The sequence below is a fragment of the Silene latifolia genome, chromosome X (genome assembly GCF_048544455.1).
Source record: "Silene latifolia isolate original U9 population chromosome X, ASM4854445v1, whole genome shotgun sequence".
Lineage (NCBI taxonomy): Eukaryota > Viridiplantae > Streptophyta > Magnoliopsida > Caryophyllales > Caryophyllaceae > Silene > Silene latifolia.
Genome location: NC_133537.1, coordinates 113961323 through 113978316, shown reverse-complemented (window position 1 = coordinate 113978316; position 16994 = coordinate 113961323). Strand labels below are relative to the sequence as shown.

Here is a 16994-nt window from a genome sequence, read left to right as displayed (position 1 = left end):
CATCAATACCCATCCCTTGGGATCCGACCTTTAATTGCCTCTTTACTAATAGTAGAGTTGTTTGTGAAGTTATAAATATTGTTTTGGTTTAGGTGCTCTTAACGACAAGTAACCGAAAACTAAATCTCCAAGTGAGTAAGGCCGACCAAAAATGGCGCCGTTGCCGGGGACGGTGTTAACTTGATTTGATTTTCTTAGATTGTTATTAGTTGTGTCTTTCTTTGCCTTGGGGAAGTAAAACTCCTCAAGGTTTGTTCTAATTATTTTTGAGTTGTTTGATATTTTGCATGTCTAGAAGATCACAAGGTAACTTGTTACCCATTGATCACGAAATTGAAAGGACTTTGACAAACAATAGAAGACTTGCTAGAGGTACTTTGAGAGGTATTGGTGAGGTTGTAGATATTCAACCAAATACTATTGAGTTCGTCAACCCTTTTCCAAGAGAAGGTGAGGAGAACCCAACACAAAATCTAACACAAAATCAACCCACAATGCCTAAATTTTCATCACATTCCGTACCAGCCGAGGAGAACCTACCCAATGGTACTCCCACACCACAACACTTAACTGGAAATTTCATTGCTAAATCCGCATTTATCCAATTAGTCGAAAGAAGCCAATTTGGGGGGATGCCTAGTGAAGACCCTTACTCTCACATGGAGACTTTTTGTGACTATTGTGATGCGATCTCACAAACCGGTGTAACTCAAGACCAAATTCGATGGGTCTTATTTCCTTTTTCTCTAATCGGCACCGCAAAACAATGGTTGAAAGGCCTTGATAAGGCTACTCTTGGAATTGACTCTTGGAAGAAGTTGACTCTAGCTTTCTACAAAAAATTCTACCCTCCGGAAAAGACTAACATGCTAAGAGCTCAAATTATGGGTTTTAAGCAAAGGGATGAAGAATCTTTGTATGAAGCTTGGGAGCAGTTCAAAGGAATTTGTCGCTCATGTCCTCATCATGGACTTAGCGAGTGGTTCTTGGTACAACAATTTTGGAATGGTCTTTATGAAGACTCAAGAAACATTCTCAACATGGGATCAAATGGTATGTTCACCGAAGTTGACGATAATCAAACTTGGAAAAAGATTGAGGAAATGGCGGTCCATAACTCACAATATAGTAGACCTCGCAAGGCTACTAGAGGAGGAAAGCATGAAGTGGACTCTATTACTCAATTGGTTGCTTAACTTAGTGCTCATATTGATACCATTAACTTGAAGTTTGAGAAGGCTATGGATAAACTTGAAGAAGCCTCAAAATCACCAAAGCATCATGTTAATGCCATGGTAGCATCTTCATCAATCCCAAGTGGGATATGTGAGAATTGTGGAACTTTGGGACCAAAGTGAATGTAGGGGAACAAATGAACAAGTGAATGCTTTTCAATGAAAACACCAAATTCCACCCAAATCTTTCATACAAAAGCCAAAATGTTCAAAACCCTCAACCAACATACACCCCACCTCCCATGAGAAACCAAAATCAAAGACCATTTTTCAACCAAAACCAAGGTTACCAAAATCAAACTCCATACCATCAACAAAATGACTAAGGTTTTGATGTTCAAAAAGCGGTCCTCCAAATGCAAAAGAATAAACAAGAGTTTTTCACTCAAATGCAAAAAGATAGTCAAGCAAAGGACATCACCATCAACAACATCCTAGCCCACACAAAAATGTTGGAAACTCAATTGACCCAACTAGCATCTTCAAGTTCTCAAAGACAAAAGGGGCAATTACCACCTCAAAGTAATCCCCCCAAGACATGAAACGGTTAGTGCCATTCACTTGAGGAGGGGTACGAGATATGAAGGACCAAAGAAGCAAGTTGAGGATGAAGTTGTGGAAGCTAGTGACAAAGAAGAAGTTGTGCAAACCTCCAAGGAAGGAGAACCAACAAAAGATGAAGTTTCAAGGAAAAGTGAAGAGAAGGCCAAGGAGAAAGAGCCCATTGTGATTAGACTTCTATTCCCAAGTCGTCAAGCTAAGCCTAAGTTTGATGATCAACTTGGAAAATTTATGGAAATTGTGAAGAATTTGGAAGTCTCGATTCCTTTCACGGAATTAATCAATCACGTGCCGGCCTATGCAAAGTATATGAAGGACATCCTTACGAAAAAGAAGTCGATCCGGAAGCTTGAAACTATCGCCTTCACTAAGGTGAGTAGTGCAATCCTTCAAGGGAGTTCACCTCCAAAACTTAAAGACCCGGGAAATTTCTCAATACCGTGTACCATTGGCGACACCACGATCAACAAGGCTTTGTGTGATCTAGGAGCAAGCGTGAGTGTTATGCCATATTCGTTAGTAAAAGGTTAGGGATGTGAGAGCTTAAATGTACCAACATCACACTCCAAATGGCCGATAGATCGACGAAGACACCGTTAGGGATATGGGAAGATGTTCCCGTGAGAGTTGGGAAATTTTTCATCCCGGTGGAGTTTGTCATTTTTTACATGGAAGAAGACTCCAATATTGCGATCATTCTAGGTAGACCTTTCTTGCACACCGCGGTTGCGGTGATAGATGTGAAGCACGGAGAGCTTACTCTAGAAGTGGGAGACGAGAGCATAACTTTCAATCCTGACACGACCATGAGAGCTCCCCATTTGCATGAACCATGCTTCATGGTTGATCACTATAGCCGGAAGGATGATAGGAAGTAGTCGGAATTCCAATGGAAAGAGAAAATTGATGATGCTCCATTCAACGAGCAAGAGAATAGCAACAAAGAGAGCTTGAAAAGCTCACCCATGACAAGTGAAGAAGATGGCCTCATTGGCCAAAACAAGAAAGAAGGAGAGTTGTCTCTATCAACTCAAGAAATTTTTAATGACCAAGTATACGAAGTTTACGGTCTTTGGGATTATGAGTTCGAAGGGATATTCAATCCCTACATTGGTAATGCTATGAACCAAGACCATCACGGACAACAACAAGTGGAAAGATCTATTGAGGATCTTTATCATGATAATGAACAAGCTTTAGACTACTTCTTTAAGGTGTTGAGTAACATCAACAACACCTTAAACATGCCCCCTTGACATCTCATATTGGATGAGAGTTTGGTGGAGTCCTCCCTAAACCACCATTTGTAAATATTCTAACTCCCTAACTTGCATTTCAATTTTTACATTGCATTTTTGTCATTTTTGGATTTATATTTTTGTGCCTTGATCAAGATATTTATAATTTTTGAGAGAAGTGAGGGAGGGACTTATAATTTTATTGATGAGTAGTGCTTTGACTTAGTGTGGGGATAGCAATTGCCTAGGCTATTCATGTCTTTATAGTGCCCCTACAATAAAGAACACGAGAATTGAAGAATGAAAATGCTACTGGTTATGCAGTACCCACAGATGGACCTGAATCCGTGTGGACAGGGAAGAATCCAAGCGTCTCAAAAGGGAATCCGCTCGTCTAGTATAATTCGAGCGTCCTATGTCACCAGACGCTCGTCTGGCTGAGCTGTGGAATTCAAAAAATGGTCTGTCACAGAATCCGAGCGTCCCAGTGAAGAATCCGCTCATCTGATACAAGACGCTCGTCTTACAGCAAAGGCGCTAGTCTTTCTGCTGTTGGATTTTAAAGTATCACCCTGTAACAGAATCCGAGCGTCTTCCAAAGTATACGCTCGTCTCACATTGAGGAATCCACTCGTCTTTGCTGAATGACGCTCGTCCGGTAGCGTCATTTCCTAAAGCAAAACGTGCAGAATCCGAGCATCCCAGTTCTGAATCCGCTCGTTGATATGGTCGATGTCGTCGCTCAACCAATCAAACACAATTTATAATACTCAACAAACAACTAGTTAGCGGTAAGTCGAGGTCGATCCATGGGACGGTGTGCTTTGGGTTCTAAGTCTATCTATCTCAATTTATGCTAGTGTCACAATATGTTTGGGTTTGTAGTTGTATCTAGACTATTGAAAGTGATAAGGTAGAACAAGCAATAAACTAGGAAAGATGTAAACAAATGATTAAAAGTGCTAGGATATCATGGGGTCATGGGGGAATTCATGGTGTTGATCATACAAACGTGTTTACAAGGTTGCAAGCAATTAATGTTGTGGAGGAACCGAGTTGGGTTATGTCTTACGGTTCTTAGGAAGGGTTGGGTCCCGGAGCCGAATCGATTAGATTGTACAACACCTACAAGTCGACTTACTTTCCTCCTAATCAACTTCTATGCATGGTCTAACAAGACTCGAGTTGGTTTATATCTTACAAGTCAAGTTGAGTAGATAAGAGATGGTAAAAATGCAAGGATTCATAGGCTTAGCATTTCATCAAACATAACATGTGCATAAAGTTGACATCACAACAAGCAAGCAATTTAATCATGTGAACATATTAGATTAAGCATGAATCAATCCCATGTTTGTTTCCCCCAATTACCCACTAATCCTAGCTAAGTAACTACTCACTCATCATCATGGGAAACATGTCATTAATGGTGTCAATCATCACAACAAGTATAAGCATGATAATAGAATTAAGAAATGAACAATAAAGATTAAAGAGTAAAGGAATTATACCAACTTAAGATGATTCCAAGTAATAAAGCAAGAATAAAAGAAGAAACTTGATTGATTGATGGAAGGTTGTCAATCTCCCAATAATAACCCAATAATCTTCAATTACCCAATAATAAACTTGAATAATAAACTTGAACAATAATTAAAGAGAGATTAATGTGTAATTTGTGGAAAGATTAAAGAGTAGTCTATTCTAATCTACTCCTAATCTAATCTAAAGAAGGATTTTCTACTCTAATGAAAACTTCATAAAAGAGCCCCCCCTTGATTATTTACAAATGGGGTATTTATAGTGGAAATTAGGGAGGATGCATTAGGGTTAACTAAGGGTTAAACTAGTAATTACACTTTTGAGATTTGAGCAGGGAGACTCCGGGATTGTCCGAGAGAAGGGCTTCTCTTATCGTTGCTAGAAGAATGAAAACGTGCTGTGCTTCAATCCGTGCGGATGGAAGTCGGGACGGCCGGATTCTGGTAAGGGAATCCGAGCGGATTCAGGGGAATCCGGACGGATTCTAGTGGTGTAATCCGAGCGGATTAGAGACAAGACGCTCGGATTGTGGTGATGAGACGGGCGGATTTTAGACAATCCGCTCGGATTGTTCTTCAGCAATGGTTCTTCTTCGTTTCTTCCCCTTTTTGCTCATTTCCGTTTTATTCTTTCGAGATTGGTCTTTAGTCCTTGCTTCCTCTTCATACTAGTCCATCTATTATCGTTAATAAGCTTCCAAATATGCACGAAAAGACGGGAATTTCCGCCTTATTATCTCCTTTTCTACAAAACATATGAAATGCGATAGAAAAGCAAATAGGAAGGTTTTGACGGATAAAATGGCCATAGAATGTTATAATAGTATGCAAAATAGGCTCAATTAGGGGACTAAATGTGCGCAAATAATGTTCACATCAAATATCCCCAAACCGAACCTTTACTCGTCCCGAGTAAAGAGGTGACAAAAACTAGACCTTTATTTAAACTAACCTAATAACATAGCCGATATGAGACAATTAGCGGGTCTCACTCCGCCCCTTCAACTCACAACAAGACAACCATGAGGTAGGATGCCTTCTTGCAAGGCAAGGTGGGTCTTGCCAAAATGGCGACACATCCAATCATTAAAGCACACAAAATCAAGTAATGGATGCATCTACAAAAGAATAGCCACTTTCCTCATCTAAGTGGCGGAAATTATCTACAAGGGAAGCAATTCAAGGGTACACAATCCTTCATAGATGCAATTTGTTCAAACTACTAAGCCTAGAAGGATACCAATAAATCACCTCCAAAATGTGTCAAGCTAGGGTACCTTTGTCCTCAATCGTTAAATGCTTTTGTCAAGAGTAGACTCCCTATGGCGTTAGAAACACTGGAGGATCGCGGAATTCCCCCTCTTGCCTAGACAAGAAGAAGGGTCGTCCCCTCTCTACCATGCACAAAAATGGATACGATGGATAAAGGGATCAATAGATATTTGAGTTTCACTTTGGGAGTTTGCTTTTGTTTTTGTTTTTCCCCCCCAATTTCTTGTGGCATATAACATTTGAGAACACTTTCTTTGCCATTTCTTTTTTGATTTTTGGCAATTTCAACACTTGACAACTTTTTGCATTTTCTTTTGAACATTTTCAAAGTCACCCCATATGTAGTGAGGGTGGCTTATATTTGAAGTTTTAGGAGTCTATTTTTGCTCCTCTTTTCTTTTGATGCATTTTGCAAACTTTTTCTTTCACTTTTCATTTCATTGAACTCAAATTGATTTTCTTTTTGTTTTTGTGCCCATTCTCTTTGATGACAAAAATGTGGTAGAACATGGACGATGGATGGATGCATGGTTTCAAGGGTCACCTTGGAATAAACGGTAGCCAAGGAGTTATCACACCACAAGGTACTCTTGACTAGGCCTTAATCCATGGGTCAAAGGATACTAGCATGACACATCCTAGGGTGTTTTACAAGTATTCTAACAAGCAAAGTCTTAAGAATAAAAAGCATCTGCTAGGGCCTATATACACTTGTCAAGCTTCCCAAGTAGACGGTTTTGCAAAATTTTTCTAACATGCAAACTACATGCCATGATGCAACTAATATAAACATCCTAATGCATATGATTCTACCAACTAATATGACATTTAATCTAAATGCAATCCTAAGTTCACATTGTTATACCGCATCAATCAAAATAAAGCCACATAGTCATTAACATAAAGAGGAAAAAGGAGATTGGAAAGATCATACCATGCGGTCTTCAATATCCTCATGTCTCGGATGTGGCGTAGTCAATCAATGTGAAAAAGGATGAACAAACACAATATATACAATAATATATACATGTCTACACTATAAAGGAAATGAACTTGTTTTTGGATTTTTTTAAATTTTTCAAATTTTTATGGGTTTTGCTTTTATGAAATTAAAAGACATATTTTTTGGATTTTTCGAAATTTTTCAATTTTTATGCATTTTTGGAATATAAATTCCCATCCCCCACTTTATTTTGGACATTGTCCTCAATGTACATGTAGGAGTAGGAATAAAAAGGAAAACATGTTTTTGGATTTTTGATTTTTTTTTTTTTTTTTTTTGAAATAAAGTACAAATGCAATGATATGGTATGAATGAATGCATGCTCTAACTAAATGCAATTCTATATGACATATATAACAAATGAATGCAATCTAAATTATATTATATGATGCATGATTTAAACTATGGTCACTTATGATCAAACCTCCCCAAACCGATTTAAACACTATTCCTAGTGTAGAAAAGAATAGGATTGGTCATTAGTGACTATGCATGAATTCTAGTCTATATGCAACTATCTACATGAATCATGTGAGATATATTACAATACAACTATACTATATAAACTAACTAATGTAAATGTAATATGAAATATAATACAAATGCAAGCTAAATGTATATGTAAATAACTAAATGCAAGTGGAAATGCAATGCAAAGTCAAAGAAAAGGGGTATCTTACAAATGGTGGTTTGAGATAGGACTCCACCAAACTAGTTCAAATTATAGAGGTTCTTGTCCATAGAGCTCAAGGCTCTTAGTAGAAGATCAAAAGCTTGTGAACAAGCTCCAAATAAGCATAAGTATGGTTTGCTTAACTTCAAGACGAAGCTTGGCCAAGGGACTTTGTCATTCATTCTTGTTTTCTTTCCCTTCTTGGCACTTGAATATTCACAATGCTTCAAACCAATAGGCCCATGATTCTTGTCAACACTAGGTATGAAGTATGGCTCATTTTTATCCGGAGATTTCCACTTGCCACCTTCTCCTCTAATTTTGGTGATGATGATAGCGCTTTGATTATTCAATCCTTCCAAGGTAGAAGGAGAATTTTTATAACATTGATGATCGAGCTCCTTAGAAGTTGGCATTGTGGATGCCAAATTTCCACAAGTAGCTTCACGTGTAAGTTTCTCTTTGAGCTTTTCCACCAAGTAGCTTTTGTATGATGCTTTGACCTTTTGAAGAAGGTCCACCATATCTTCTTCAACAATCATTGGCTCCATGGTAGGTGTCAAGTAGTCTTCATAGGATATAGGGAAAGGACATTCACCTTCATGATAGGATATCTCAAAGGTCTCAAGGATAGGTTCCTCAAGAAAGGTGATATTACAAGTCCATCCCTTAGGCTCGTCATCATCGCTATCTCCATAAGAATCATAAATGGGGGCTTCACTCTTCTTCACCAACTCTTTCTCCAACACCTCAACATCCACTTCAAATGACACACCCTCATACTCACAAAGTCTAAGAGTACTTGGCTTACTCAACCTCATGTCTTCATCATCAAATACCACACTTTCATACTCACAAGAGCCCAAAGAGGTTGGCTCTTCCCACTTCTCATCAAAGGTAACTCCTTCAAACTCACATTCATGGTCAATGTCCAAGGAGTGGTGGGGGGTGGTTTCTTGGGATTCTCTCATTTGGGCAATTTGAATCTCCAACTCCTCACTTTGGGCAACAATGCCTTTAAGAACATTATCTTGTTTTTGGCTCTCTTCTAGCATTTGTTTGAAGAAGTTTTGTTGATCTCCCATCATTTGGAGAATCACATTTTCAATGGGTTCATCTTCTTGTTGTGGGTAGGTGTGAAAGTGGTTGTATTGTGGCAATTGAAGTTCATTGTGAAATGGGTATTGGGTGGGTGGTTGTTGTTGATATTGGGTGTGGTGATTTTGGTGGGAAAAATTGGGGTAGTGGTTAGGATTTTCGTTGTACAAATAATAAGGTAGGTTTGTGTTGACTTGCTCCTCAAACTCCCCATACCCATAGTCATACTCAAAAGATTCACCACATACTCCATGTGCCAAGCCTTCGGTCATCATCATAACTAGGACAAAGATATAACTACAAACAAGGAAACTACAAGAAAACGGTAAAAACAATCCTTGAGGAACAAGTTCCTCAAGGTTAAAGCAAAATCAAAATAGACAAACAAGTAAGAACTTAATCACATAGCACCGTCCCCGGCAACGGCGCCATTTTGATGTGGTCGATGTCGTCGCTCAACCAATCAAACACAATTTATAATACTCAACAAACAACTAGTTAGCGGTAAGTCGAGGTCGATCCATGGGACGGTGTGCTTTGGGTTCTAAGTCTATCTATCTCAATTTATGCTAGTGTCACAATATGTTTGGGTTTGTAGTTGTATCTAGACTATTGAAAGTGATAAGGTAGAACAAGCAATAAACTAGGAAAGATGTAAACAAATGATTAAAAGTGCTAGGATATCATGGGGTCATGGGGGAATTCATGGTGTTGATCATACAAACGTGTTTACAAGGTTGCAAGCAATTAATGTTGTGGAGGAACCGAGTTGGGTTATGTCTTACGGTTCTTAGGAAGGGTTGGGTCCCGGAGCCGAATCGATTAGATTGTACAACACCTACAAGTCGACTTACTTTCCTCCTAATCAACTTCTATGCATGGTCTAACAAGACTCGAGTTGGTTTATATCTTACAAGTCAAGTTGAGTAGATAAGAGATGGTAAAAATGCAAGGATTCATAGGCTTAGCATTTCATCAAACATAACATGTGCATAAAGTTGACATCACAACAAGCAAGCAATTTAATCATGTGAACATATTAGATTAAGCATGAATCAATCCCATGTTTGTTTCCCCCAATTACCCACTAATCCTAGCTAAGTAACTACTCACTCATCATCATGGGAAACATGTCATTAATGGTGTCAATCATCACAACAAGTATAAGCATGATAATAGAATGAAGAAATGAACAATAAAGATTAAAGAGTAAAGGAATTATACCAACTTAAGATGATTCCAAGTAATAAAGCAAGAATAAAAGAAGAAACTTGATTGATTGATGGAAGGTTGTCAATCTCCCAATAATAACCCAATAATCTTCAATTACCCAATAATAAACTTGAATAATAAACTTGAACAATAATTAAAGAGAGATTAATGTGTAATTTGTGGAAAGATTAAAGAGTAGTCTATTCTAATCTACTCCTAATCTAATCTAAAGAAGGATTTTCTACTCTAATGAAAACTTCATAAAAGAGCCCCCCCCTTGATTATTTACAAATGGGGTATTTATAGTGGAAATTAGGGAGGATGCATTAGGGTTAACTAAGGGTTAAACTAGTAATTACACTTTTGAGATTTGAGCACGGAGACTCCGGGATTGTCCGAGAGAAGGGCTTCTCTTATCGTTGCTAGAAGAATGAAAACGTGCTGTGCTTCAATCCGTGCGGATGGAAGTCGGGACGGCCGGATTCTGGTAAGGGAATCCGAGCGGATTCAGGGGAATCCGGACGGATTCTAGTGGTGTAATCCGAGCGGATTAGAGACAGGACGCTCGGATTGTGGTGATGAGACGGGCGGATTTTAGACAATCCGCTCGGATTGTTCTTCAGCAATGGTTCTTCTTCGTTTCTTCCCCTTTTTGCTCATTTCCGTTTTATTCTTTCGAGATTGGTCTTTAGTCCTTGCTTCCTCTTCATACTAGTCCATCTATTATCGTCAATAAGCTTCCAAATATGCACGAAAAGACGGGAATTTCCGCTTTATTATCTCCTTTTCTACAAAACATATGAAATGCGATAGAAAAGCAAATAGGAAGGTTTTGACGGATAAAATGGCCATAGAATGTTATAATAGTATGCAAAATAGGCTCAATTAGGGGACTAAATGTGCGCAAATAATGTTCACATCACTCGTCCCTGCTGCTATTTCAAATTTAACGGGTCTTTTAAAACCCCTTCCCCTAATTCATTTTCATTTCTTCTTCATTCAAACACTACCCAAAACCCAAAAACCCCAAAAACCCCAAAAACCCTTATCCTCTACATCAACAAAACAAGATTTCCTCAACCAAATTCAACAAAATCAAATCCAAACTTCCCCACAACAAAAGTTAATCACTCCTTTTACAACAACAATTCATTCAAACATCAAAATCTTCAACCTTTGAGTCGATTTTTAAGATACAAAGCAACATTCTTTCATCTTAAATCGATTTGGGCATAACTAAAAATTGAAGGTTTCAATCTCTCTTTGGTGTAATCAACAATGACAAGATCTAAATGAGGTAACAAGGCACCCCCAAAGAAGACACTTTCAAAAAGGCAACAAACTCTTCAAGCAAAACAATTGTCAAAGGCATTGGTAGTTCATGAGGCAAGGTTGGAGGTTCAACAAGGTCCCCCTATGGAAGCTACAACATCAACAACTCCGGTCATTGAGCAACTATCTAATTATCAGGAGGTAATTTTCACTTCCGACTCTCATAGGGATAAATTTGTTCTCTTTGCTAAGAAGACCATTATGCCTACAAAATTCATTTGTGAAGATGCTTTGACAAAGTTGGGTATTCTTGAACAAACCAAAACCTTCTTTGAGGCTATGGAATTGGGTAAATTGTTTACCATGAAAGAATTGACATACCCCTCCCTCACATTGGAATTTTTGAGTTCCTTGAAAGTTACAAGGGTGGAAACTAGAACCCACATCGAGTTTCGTCTTGAAAATGTCAATAGACGCATCACTTTTGGTGAATTGAGTAAGATTTTAGGCCTTAGTGATACCCCATACTATGAAAAGATCCCCGACAAGTATGACCCCGCTCCTCTTTGGGAGGCAATTTCCGGAAAGAAATTTGTGCGTTTTCATGATTGTCGTGCTCTATTAGTCCACCATCTGGGCATTAGAGTGTGACATAAGGTCATTGGGAATACTTTGATAGCAAAAAATGGCACTAATCATCTTACCAAGCTCGATTTTGTTCTTCTTGAGTCGGCCTTGAACATAGGAAGGGAATATACTAAGCCATACAATGCTCTAAGACTTTTGGTTGAGCGATGGCTTAATGTCGATTATGGTAAAGAGGGCACCGCTTTTATTGTGAATGGAGGACTTGTTACCTATTTGGCCAAGCACTTCAACCCAAATTTCAACAAAGACAAAACTTATGTGGCGGTCAAAGGAGGTCACCTCATTGATATGGACACCATGATTCACAAGTTTAAGTGGGTCAAGCATGCTCCTCTTGACACCAAATATGGGTGGTTAACCAATGAAGCTAGATCCTGCACCTTGCCTTCAAAGATTTTCCGATTGAGTGTTCACCGACCAAACTACCTTCTTCCACTCTCCGAGGAGACCGAGTACATTATCCAACAACAAAGAGGCGAGATTGATGATCCCTCCTCCTCCATTGTCACGCCACCCTACCCATTTGAGTATCACGAGTTCAAACCCAAGGATGTCGAGGTAGGAAATGATTACATAACTCTACTCATGAGGGAAATGCACAAGCAAGCTTACAATGATAGAGTGGATGCTTACAAGGCCCAATATCCGCCCCTCCTACATCTAGCTAGGCAAGGACTTCTTGATCCATCATGTCCTTTGCCTAGTTGGGCGGATATGGAAGTTTTCTTTCCTAGCACCTCTAGTGGTGGAAGACCGGGTGGAGAGGAGAATGTTGTTGATGAGGGTGTTGATGAAGAAGGTGAAGAACAAGAGGTTCAAGTGAATGTTCAAGAAGAAGAAGCTCAAGAAGAGGAAGAAGAAGAAAGAGAGGAAGAGCAAGGAAGTGAAAGTGGGAGTGGAGATGATTCCACTTCTATAGAGGAAGATGATGATAATGATGATATGATGGAGGATTAGCAAACCTTGGAGGCTCCTACACTCTTTCACTCCTCTTATGGTTTATCTACTTCTTTTGTTTTCTTTATTGTATTTTGATCAGTTTATTGAGAAGTCCTAGCAACATGGAGGACTAACACCTTGGCTTCATTAAGGTGTTCTTTTTATTGTTCCCACATGTAAAATCCAAAATGACAATTTGTAGTTTCATGCATTGCATTCCATGTGCATGAACTACCCCGAAATTCAAGACGTTAGAAATAATGTCTATTTTGGTTTGGGGAAGTCCATGCATACGCATAGGGAGGTAATCTAAATTACGCTCTCCGCCATAACAAAAACCCATGCATCATGTAGTGTAGCTTAGTATAGTTTGCATTTAGTTTAGAAATCATGCATCATGCTTGCATAATTTCCTATCGTATTGGCCATTGAGGACAATGCTCATACTAGTGTGGGGATGGGAAATTCTAACTTGACTTTTATTCAAAAATCCAAAAAAATCAAAAAAAATTTCGAAAAATCCAAAAAAATTGAAAATTTAAAAATTCCAAAAACATGTTCATTTCCTTTGTAGCGTAGTCTTGTATATATTGTGTTTGTTCATCCTTGTTCACATTGATCAACTAAGCCACATCCGAGACATGAGGATATTGAAGACCGCATGGTATGATCTTTCCAATCTCCTTTTTCCTCTTTATGTTAATGACTATGTGGCTTTATTTCGATTGATGCTATGACACCCCGCGATAACGCGGAAAATATAACTAATAAATTAAAGCGGAAATTTGTGATATTTTAAAACTTTTTGTTATTAGTTAAAGATTAACACGCGGGTAGGGCTGAGCAACAATAGGTCCAGACCGAAAAAATGGACCGGACCGGACCGTTTGGTCTGGACCGAAACCGGACCGGATGGTAATTGGTCCGGTCCTCGGTCCACGTGTTCCCTTTGTTCGGTTTTCGGTCTTGGTCCGGTTTGGTCCGGGTATTCTCGGTCCGGACCAAAAGGACCGAATTTGAGTGAGTCACTTTTTTTGCTGGGACGTGGAGTTGTTGGACTTGGACACTTGGAGTCTCAAGTTGGACTTTCCTTGTTCTTTCAGACTTTCAGTTTCCACCTTTCCTAAGACTATACAATTTCTACTTTCCTAAAATCCTAATTCAATTATACCACTGAATATTTAGATTTTAGATCACAATTTACATGCTTAAGGAAATTTAGTTTATATATAAATACTCTTCAATGGCTCAATCCCATATTATTCGTATTGTATTGTTCATCTTCCACAACCATAAGCGCCGCTCCTATTCAAGTTCTTTGCTCTTCATAATTCGTATCCTAGATTTTCCAGGTATTATTCAATGTTAAATATTTAGTATTTTATTGTTAATTTTCTTTAGTTACAACAAATTAATGAATTATATACAATTGATTAAGTAGTGATAGTTATTTGACTAGTTTGGTAATCCGTAATTTTGCTGCTTTGTTGTGTATATTTATGTTTACATGCCTATTAATTGTTTGTGATAATAACAAAGAAGGAGATCAATTGTTTAGTTATGAAAATAGATATGGGTATTTGTATTCTTTTGTTGTTGTTGATAAAATTGATCACTTGACTGATGTTCGTGATTCGTAAAATGATAAATTAAGCATAAAGGATGTATCTTAAATCTTACTGCACGCATGATGATGATTTGTAGTAATTATTTGGATTTTGGAGTTTTTTATGCTTTTTTATTCATTACTCTATATTATGTTATTGTCTAATTGTGATTCAATGACTACGGTATTCTCTATTAGTGTACTACTCACTTTGTCTCTATTAGTGTACTACTCACAGAGGGAGTATGTCTATTAGTCTATACTCCCTAATACTCTTAGTAATTAGGTTCAATACTCATTCAGATTTTGTATATAACTAAGATATTTGTTCTCTTATAATAGATGACGCAAGGCAAACAAAGCAAAAGACGTTGTCTAACTTCCGAACAACAACAGGAATCTGGAGCTCCTCCGACAGTTGATTTGGTGGATGAAGAGATAGAAGAAGACATTGATGAAACACCTAAGCTGAAGTCGTATACACCACATCCAACAAAGAAATCAAGGCCTGGACGTCGGTATATCCTCAAAACCGCCAGAAGAAGGGCGCCATATTGGGTGGATTATGAGCTGTTTCTTGACGATAACGATAATGTAAGGGCTGAGTGTCAATATTGTGATGCGACTTTTGCTGCTGACACAGTCATTAATGGGACCAAGAACTTGAAAAAGCATTCTTCTACTTGTGAGAAGAATCCTCAAAATCAAGGCAAAGGTAAGCAAGCTCAACTAGTCTTAGAACCTATTGATGGTCAGGAAGGAGAGGCTAAACTGAAAAGTAGAATTGTGAATCATGATGATATTAGAGAGGCCATCGCTTACATGCTTGTGCTTGATGAACTTCCTTTTAGACATGTAGATAAGCCTGGTTTTATATATCTCATGTCTGTTGTGTGCCCTACATTTAAAATCCCTTCGCGTTGGACCATTGCCCGAGATTGTTTCAAGTTGTACTTGCATAAAAAGGAAAATCTCAAGGAGTTGCTACATAATTCTTGCCAACGAGTCTCTAAACGATACATGGACTTCCATTCAAAAAATTAATTATATGTGTGTCACTGCCCATTTTATAGATGATGACTGGACACTACAGAAACGCATATTAAATTTCTGTCCCATTACTAGTCATAAAGGTGAAGCAATTGGTAGAGCTCTTGAAGATAGTTTAGATGCATGGGGTATACTCGAAAAGTTATTTACTGTCACAGTTGACAATGCGAGCTCGAATGATTTAGCATGCAGTTATATGAAATCATTGGCACCACAAAAAAACTATATTAGTGATGGTAAATATCTACATATGAGGTGTATTGCACATATTTTAAATCGATTGTTTGGGATGGTTTGGAAGAGCATGTGAACCGCATTGATAAGGTTTGGTATGCGATGAAATATGTGAGAGGTTCTCCTTTAGGTTACATCTCTTTAAAGAGCAAGTAGAGAAATGCAAGATTACTTGTAAGTTGTCTTTGACTCTTGACGTTCTAACAAGATGGAACTCAACTTATGTTATGTTAAACATTGCTCTACAATACAAGGTTGTATTTGGTCGTATTAAAATTCCTTGGGATTCTCAAGATTCTGGTAAAAAAGTTGGTCCGCCGAGTATGCAAGATTGGAATAAGATAGAGAGACTTGTTACATTTCTTGAAGAGTTTTACGATTTGACAAAACGTATATCTGGTTCTTTGTATGTGACAAGCAACTCACTCTTTTTTCATATTAGTCACACTTTCAATTTGGTGAAGCAATGGATGGCGAGTAAGGATCCTGAGTTTCAAAAAATGGCAGTAGAAATGAAATCAAAATTTGACAAGTATTGGGGTAACATTGACAAGATGAATATGTTGATCTACTTGGGTGTGATCCTCGATCCAAATTTCAAGTTTTTAGGCTTACAACTTACCCTTCATTCCATGTATGGGGTTGATGATGGGGAAGTGTTGGCAAGAAAGGTTAAACAGTTTGCATATGATTTGTTTGCTGAGTATAGCCGCATCTATGCTCCTGTGACTCCTCAAAATGAAGATGCTAATATATCTACACCTGCTATTCCATCTTCCGAAGGGGGGAGTGTGGCTCTTATGAAGTCAATAAGTGAACAAATTAAGATGAAAATGAGAGGATGTGGTGGTGATGGTAGCTGTAGCTTGGTGAGAACAGAGCTTGATCGGTACTTAGATGAACAAAAGGGTGATGATGAAGAGCCTCTGATTTTAACTTGGTGGAAGGTCAACGAGCCTAGGTTTCCTATTCTTGCCCGCATGGCTCGTGATGTCTTAGCCATACCAATCTCGACAGTTGCTTCAGAGTCTGCCTTTAGTACAGGGGGGCGTACTTTAGATCAATTTCGAAGCTCTCTAACTCCTAAGGTAATGATTTTTATTCTTGTGTTGAATTTGTATGTAGTTTGTTGGTCATTATATGCTGCCAGTGCCTTCCACATTATTATTTAATATATTTTGCTACTGTTTTGGGTTAAATTTAAGACGGTGCAAGGTCTTGTATGCACACAAGATTGGATTCGAGCTGAAATACGTAAATCCAAAATTGAAGTGGAAGAAAGTCTAGAGGATTTAGAGAAGCTGGAAGAAGGTACACCTTCATATTTCAAATTGTAGTTTGTACTTTGTAGTCTCATCATATTTTATGTACTGATTTTGAATCGTGACTTATGTTTCAGATGTCGGGAAGTT

General features: G+C 38.3%; 1 non-coding gene across 1 annotated transcript; it reads right to left on the bottom strand.

The window, feature by feature from the left end:
* Positions 1 to 866: 866 nt before the first annotated feature.
* Positions 867 to 973, bottom strand: LOC141624558 (small nucleolar RNA R71). The gene has a single exon (XR_012534365.1). It is a non-coding gene; the product is annotated as a small nucleolar RNA R71 (small nucleolar RNA).
* Positions 974 to 16994: the final 16021 nt, after the last annotated feature.